Below are 7,266 nucleotides of genomic sequence, written 5' to 3' on the forward strand. Positions count from 1 at the left end.
TGAAATAGTGTGTGCCATTTTCCTGTTTGATCTTTCCTTGTATGTAGGTACCGTACGCTTAGTTGGATAGGTTTTCCGGAGCGTAAACCCGTGTTGTGGCGCTTTGAGGAGCGGATCCTTAGCAGCCTGCCAGGGGCGCTTGCTGCCGGGGCAAACCACCTTGCCATTCTCGGCGTAGCCGCTTGAACTATTGGCGGACTCGAAACAGAACAAGGGCGTTACCGATAGCAGAAGGGTTCCTTTACATGCAGGATCTCCATACAAGGGGCAAGATCTTTCGAGGAAAATAACCTTATAAAAAGGAAATTGCTCAAGGTTTTGCATGACTTGGCTTTTTTATCGCCATGTGGATGGTTGTTGCGGCTGCAGACGACACCGCTCGCCTGGATGATGGCACCAGAGTGATGGAGATGACTTTGACCTCCTCTGCCGCCAGCGTTTTCCCTGTCGCTCGCCTGAACTGGCGTGGATAGACCGGCTCCAGACAAGTTGACCGTCGGGGCCGCCTTCTTCTTCGGAGCCATCGCGATGGAGTCGATGTGCTAACTTGTAGACCAGATTTTCACAGCCTCAGGCCCCCTACCTGGCGCGCCAAAGATGTCGGGGCAAACGACACCTATTGGATCCCGGGGAATCCCTTCTACGGTTGGCGGGGGTGAAGAGCTGTGTAAAGAGCAGGTCTAGCGGTCAACATCTGGGGAATTTTTACCCAGGTTTGGGCCGCAAATGATGCGTAAAACCTAGTCCTGCTTGTCTGTGTTTATCTTGTGTTCTTCAGTTCTTGGACTAGCTGTTATGCGTGCCCAGTCCAAAAAGTTTGAATCCTTCCACAGTACGCCTCGCGCCTCCTTTTATATGTCAAAGGGGTCGCCACAGTGGCACACAGGAGGTGGAAAGTATCTACAGTGTAGAAGTTTATCTCCTGACACCGTAGGACAAACGTATTTAATGCGCCTCCTACGTGCCCTCTTGCTTTATCGGGGAAGGCAACAGGGCTTGTCCTGTCTGTCATCGCCTCGCCTTGCTTCGACGCGCGTCCAAGCTGACAAGGCATGCAGCACCATGCTGGCTAGCTGGTTGCTGCGCTGGTGCGGTGACAGGGTCTTCATGAAGATCTGCATGCCACCACGCTGGTGCTTGACTAGTTGTCCTAGAAGCCGCGTGCTGCCACGTAGGCGCTCGCCTAATTGGCGGGTAGGCTGCCATGTCGTGGCGGCCGCGGGGCAGCGAAGCTTTGGTAGGTGTGGGCCTGGCTGCGGCCCGCAGATGCCCCCGGCAAGGGTCTTGCTGGGGTCTCGTGGGCATCCCCAGCAAGGGTCTTGTCGGGGCGTCTTCGGCCGTCCCCGGCAAGGATCTTTCCGGGGGGCTTCGTTTTCTGGTTTTTATGTAGACTTGCAGGCCTTTGGTCTTCACAAAGATCTTCATGTCACCACGTAGGCGCCCCTGAGCTTTGGTCCTGATGTTGTCGATGCTGTCAGAACTCCCAGGCTCAAGGGTGGCGGCCTTGCTGGTGTTGGGCAAGTCGCCCTGGCAAGGCTCTTTCCAGGGCTACGTAGGCCGCCCCAGCAAGGGCGTTGCCGGGGGAAATCCATCTTGCCCCTTTGGTATTCATGCCTCTGGCTTGGGTGCTGCTTTGGCAGTCTCGTACCTTCCCTTCCTCTGCCCCGCCAAGCATGGCCGCAGGTGTGGCTATGACCGCCTATGCACAAGTAAAGGGGTACAGAAAGGCCCCTTCTTTTGTACACCGACAGGAGCCCCCGGGCCTGGTCCACACATAAGCACGAAGCATTGTAGGGCTAGGCCCAGAATGGTGCGCGGGCACGCGTGGCAGAGTTTTAACCGCAGTATTTCCTTCACCAGTTGCGCTTCCCAGTACCCGCATTGAGTGCGTGACGTGGGGGTCGTGCGTTGGATGGTTACAGCATGCTTGTGTCACCTCACGGTGAATAGTAAAGAGGCGGCTCGCATCTTCCCCATAAAAAGGAGGAAACTGTAGGGGCGCTGCTCATTTACCCTCCACACCTTTTCCAATCTTGGAACCGCCGTTCCCCTCTTCTCCAATTTCTTTTTCTCCTCTCCTCTTCTTTATCTTCTTCTTCTTCCAACTAAGGTAGGTAAAAATGCCATTTTATCTGTGAAATTCTGTGAAATTGAATGAATTTAAGAAAAAACAGAAAAAACAGGGGTTGTACAGGCTCTTTGAGAATACTTTCAACAAGCATAACAACACATATACATACCAAATCATATCCCTGCCATATGGATATGATCATCCAACACATATACATACCAAATCAAAAGTCCATATGCAACATATATAGCTAGCCAACATATCCAACAACAAGCATACAATGGTTTCATCCATACATACATATATAGGTAGCATGTTTCACATTGTTCATCCTACAAAATCAAAACAGAAAGGAAGCACAAGGAGAAGAGTAGACTCCATCAACGCAAGCTTCCTCATCGAAAGCAAATCTGCAAATTGGGAAAGAAGGAAGTTAGAAGAAGAAGAAGAAGACTAGAAGAAGAAGACTAGATAGAAGAAGAAGAAGAAGAAGAAGAATTTTTCTTCTCTTTCTTTTTCTCCTCTCCTCTTCTTTATCTTATTCTTCTTCTTCTAACTAAGGTAGGTAAAAATGCCATTTTATCTAACTTAGATAATTATGCCATTGAGGAGGAAAATAAGCTAAGTATGCATTTGTTAAGCAAAACATTAGAGAAAACTTATCCTCATCACAACAAATGCGGTGAAGATCGCAACTAAGGTAACAATTGATCCAACGGCATAATGATACCAAGTCTCATTCTCAATGGCATATTTTCTAATCTTCTTAAGCTTCAGGCGCATTGCATCCATCTTCAAGAGCATTGCATTCATCATCATCTTGTGATCATCGACGACATCGACAACATACAACTCCAATGTCATCTTCTCTTCTTCAATTTTAATTTTTTTCTTTCAAATACTCATTTTATTTTTCAACTAAATTTAACTTCTCGACAAGAGGGGCGGTTTCAAATTCCGGTTCACATACCTCCTAGATTAAAATATCTCTATGTCAACTTGATGGCCATAATTGTCATAAATGTGAAATGGAACAAATAGTTATAAAAGGGAATTTACCACATCTGAATTATAATGCGGGCAAGGGCTGACGGGGACAGACATCAAGATCATGGCAGTATGTATAAGAAACATTCATATAGAGTAAGAAAATTATACAAGTAACTATATAAATCATACAATCATACAAGTAACTATATAAATCAAGTACAACATAAAAAATTGAATACATAATAATAATCTGGATCGCTGGGTTCAATAGATGCTCCGGGATCAATAAATGCATCATTGTCATCACTATCAGTAATGGCGTGCTCATCATCATCATTAATAAATGCATCATCATGTGGAAGGCCACCTTTACGTAATCGGTCAAGCATTGATGGGTCATCCGCAACAGTAACCTCTTCTAGTTCAGGCTCTTCTTGTTCCGACTCAGGGGTGAAGTCGGGTTCACTGGCATTCTCTACTTCAATGTTCTGGGGTGAAGTAGAGTGGTTCTTGAAACATTTTTTGGAAAGACGTGTTTCTTGGAAAAATTCTCCTTCATATGTGTCTGGGTTAATGTGAGGTTCATAATCCTCTTCATTGGGGGGGTCTAACACATGGTGGCACTTCATAAACGACATCCCAACCATTGAGATTTGGATCACTTTGACAAGCCCACGGTAGATAGAAAACTTTGGTTCCCTGTTGAGCCATAATATAGACACCGGGAACATCCAAATGTGTGCTTTGTTTGATTTCCACTAGACCTAAGTGTTCATGAGTCCTTCTAGTCTCCTTCGGCTGGAACAATAACATTTGAAGACTACAACGTTTTGTGGGTTTGCACCATAGAATTGAAGTTCATAAATTGCTTCAACTCTTCCATAATACTCGGTATCTCCTTCGCCGATAGCAGAGACACAACAATTTGTAGACTTTCGGTCAGCCATAGATATCTATTTGCCCTAGGTACGAAAGCGATACCCATTGATGTCGTATTTGTCAAATGAGCGGACCTTAAAGTACATTACCGACTTGTCTCAAATCGGCATCCATGAACTCCGAATTAGCCTACAAGTTTAATACGAAAGGGATTGTTGCATTAGCCAAAAATTAGACGAAGAAATGAAATGGTCTAATGGAAATTACCATTTGTTTGAACCAAGAGATGAAACCGGGATAGCCACCTCCAAGCTTTGCCAGAAGCTCATACTCTTTGACGGAATCCTTTTGGATCACCGCTCCATACAAGAATTTGGCGATGTATCGACGGTATCAAATTTACCCGGGAATGAGGGCGATTCAAAGGAATTGGAAGTTGCGAAACAATGTACCAAGAACTTACTCGATGTACGGCCGCACTTCTGTTAGGTTGGTGAAGATATACAACAAAATGATCTGCCATTCTTTGAAATCCAACATTAAGGAATTAGAAGCACCGACTGGTGCGAGATCCCCTTTGAATAGGCTGAGGTTGGATCCACCCTTTTTAGGGTTGCCAACATTGTACCGAGACTTCAGATTATGCAAATGACGATTTTTGGCTTCGCAGTGTGCTATCACGAAGTTTGTCGCCTCCTTAGTTATGAATGCATCAACCATCGATGCTTCAATTTTACGTTTATTTTTACATTTTTCTTGTAGTGTCTTCTGCATGCTCTCAGTTGCGTAGCACCAACGATTTTGCACGCCCCCCCCCCCAATCTCACCTCGGTTGGGAGATGCAAAATCAAGTGTTGCATTGGATTAAAGAAGCCTGACAGAAAGATCTTCTCTAACTTGCAGATCAACTCTGGCGCCAACTCTTCCATTTCTTCTAGCAGGCCAGGCGATAGTTGTTTCGCACAAAGAACAGGGAAGAAATAGCTTAGATCTGCTAGTACTAGCCATTAATCCTCAGGGATGAAGCCACGCAACATCATAGGCATTACCCGCTCAATCCATGTGTGCTAATCATGACTCTTGAGACCAAATATCTTCAATTTATCAAGACTCGCTCCCCTCTTTAGATTCGCTGCATACCCATAGGGGAATATCAACTGTTGTTGCACCCACAAGATAATTTCCCTCATAGCTGGCCTTCCAAGATTAAACCATGCCTTTGGCTTTGTCCAGTTCTGCTTTCCTTTTGGTGGTTGGATGTTTTGTAACAGTCTATGACATAGCGCCTCCAGATCGAAGCGCTTCCATGCTTCGCCGTCCGATGTGTGCACCATAATCAGCTTCCCATCTGCATCTAGTTGGGTTCTTTTGCCCGTTTTGTGCCATGTCATCTGTCTGGCCGTCTCTTCGACCATGAAATGACGTTGAAGTCTTGGTACGATTGGCATATATCGAAGAACATTAACGGGGATTTTGGTATGCGTCTTCTCACCCATACTGTTGTCTACCACAACATACCAGGATGACTTGCAAATGGGACAATGGTTCAAGTCCGCATACTGAAGCCTAAATAAGGCACATCCTTTCTCACAGACATGTACCTTCTCATAGGGCATCTTAAGAGCACGGAGGATTTTTTCTGACTGGTACAGGTTTGCAGGTAGTACCTGGCCTTTGGGTGGAAAACATCCAAATACTGTCATCATTGCATCTGACATTTGTACATATTCAGCATGTACATATTCATCAGTTAATAGAGTTTGTCACTTTTATTACGTCCATGCGACCTAGACTCTAATAGGTAAAGGTAGGTCCTAATCCCACCCGAGTATGTGTAGATTGGGTTCGTTCTCCCATGCTTTGCTCCAGATCCGATGCAAAATTTCGGCAGCACCTCCCCACCGTTCTCCTGAAACACGTCTCGGCAATAAGCAGAGAGGATGTGTACCCAGAGAACAACAGGGAGGCACTGACGAAATTCTGCATCGGATCCGGAGCAGAGCATATGGGAAGACGAACCCAATCTTTACATACTCGGGCTGTCCATGGATAATGTTGGACAATTCGAAAGGATCATGGTTATAAATATGCAAATGCATCCATATTTATAGAAGTAACCCTTTCGAACGGGAGACGCATAGTGTTCACGTATAGTGATGATTGAAGACACCTATAGCAAGCAAGTTTCATCGGCACGAAGACCAGAACAGAGCAAATGACAGGGGAGGAGGATATGTCATTTGTGCTCACCCACGAACGCGAGGCGGAGCTCATCGAACACTAGACCCTCGCATCGACGAAAAAAACTGCACATTTAAATTGAAAGACGAGTAACATAGCTATTTTGTTTTTTTCCGTCAACCTAAATAAATATTTACAACAGGACGAGCGGGTTAGGGGGTTCCTCAGCATTATGGAACCCTAAATAGCAAGTATCATCGATGCGAGATACATGTGGCGCTCGGCGTTGAACACTAGATCCACATCCCACAAGTGACGCCGGCGCCCGACATCTCGCGCGCATCAATAGTTCTGGGGGCCGATGACGTTCGAACACCTTGGCGAATTTGTGTGGCAGCCTATGCGATGAGGATTAAAGCCAAGTTTTGAATCTTCAAACAACCAAACCGACTTGAGTCAGTTTGGGTGTTTCAAGTTTCAAGACTTGGCTTTTACTCGTCATCGCAGAGGCCGCAAGAAAAAATCGCAAAGGTGTTCGACCGCCATCGACCTCGAGAACTGTTGCTACCGGACGCCGGTGTCACTTGAGGGACGTGGATATAGTGTTTGTTACTGATGACCACATGTATCTCGCACCAACGATACTTGCTATTTAGGGTTCCATTGACGTCAAGGAACCCCCTAACCCGCTCGTCCCCGGGCGCCCCCTTTTCCTACTTCTTTTTTTCATCTTCTACTTCCACTTCTTCTTCTTCTTCTTCTTCTTCTTCTTCTTCTTCTTCTTCTTCTTCTTCTTCTTCTTCTTCTTCTTCTTCTTCTTCTTCTTCTTCTACTACTACTACTTATTGTTCTTTTTTTATCTTCTTCTTCTTACTCTTATTCTTTTTCTTCCTCTTCTTCTTTTACTTCCTCTTCTTCTTTTTCTTCCTCTTCTTGTTTTACTTCTTTTTTTCATCTTTCTTGTTTATTCTTAATAAATAGGAAAAAAAAACCTAAACAAAACTATAAAATAAATGTAACCTAAAATAAACTAAATTAACCTAAACTAAACTAATCTAAACTAAACTAAACTAAACTAACCTAACCTAACCTAAACTAACCTAACCTAAACTAAACAAACATAAATTAAATCAAAAAAAACAGGA

Source organism: Triticum dicoccoides, chromosome 2B, assembly GCF_002162155.2.
Source record: "Triticum dicoccoides isolate Atlit2015 ecotype Zavitan chromosome 2B, WEW_v2.0, whole genome shotgun sequence".
Classification (NCBI taxonomy): domain Eukaryota; kingdom Viridiplantae; phylum Streptophyta; class Magnoliopsida; order Poales; family Poaceae; genus Triticum; species Triticum dicoccoides.